Source organism: Arachis duranensis, chromosome 9, assembly GCF_000817695.3.
Source record: "Arachis duranensis cultivar V14167 chromosome 9, aradu.V14167.gnm2.J7QH, whole genome shotgun sequence".
Taxonomy (NCBI): Eukaryota; Viridiplantae; Streptophyta; class Magnoliopsida; order Fabales; family Fabaceae; genus Arachis; species Arachis duranensis.
This window is the reverse complement of record NC_029780.3, coordinates 80,050,136-80,050,395: the sequence shown is the minus strand read 5'-3', so window position 1 is coordinate 80,050,395 and position 260 is coordinate 80,050,136.

The window sequence follows — 260 nt, the reverse complement described above, 5'->3', positions numbered from 1 at the left end:
GGATGCTGTTGGATTCTGACCTCCCTGCACTCAAAATGGATTTTCTGGAGCTACAGGAACCTAATTGGCGCGCTCTCAACGGCGTTGGAAAGTAGACATCCTGGGCTTTCCAGCAATATATGATAGTCCATACTTTGCCCAAGATTTGATGGCCCAAACCGGCGTTCAAAGTCACCCTTAGAAATTCCAGCGTTAAACGCCGGAACTGGCACAAGAATGGGAGTTAAACGCCCAAACTGGCACCAAAGCTGGCGTTTAAC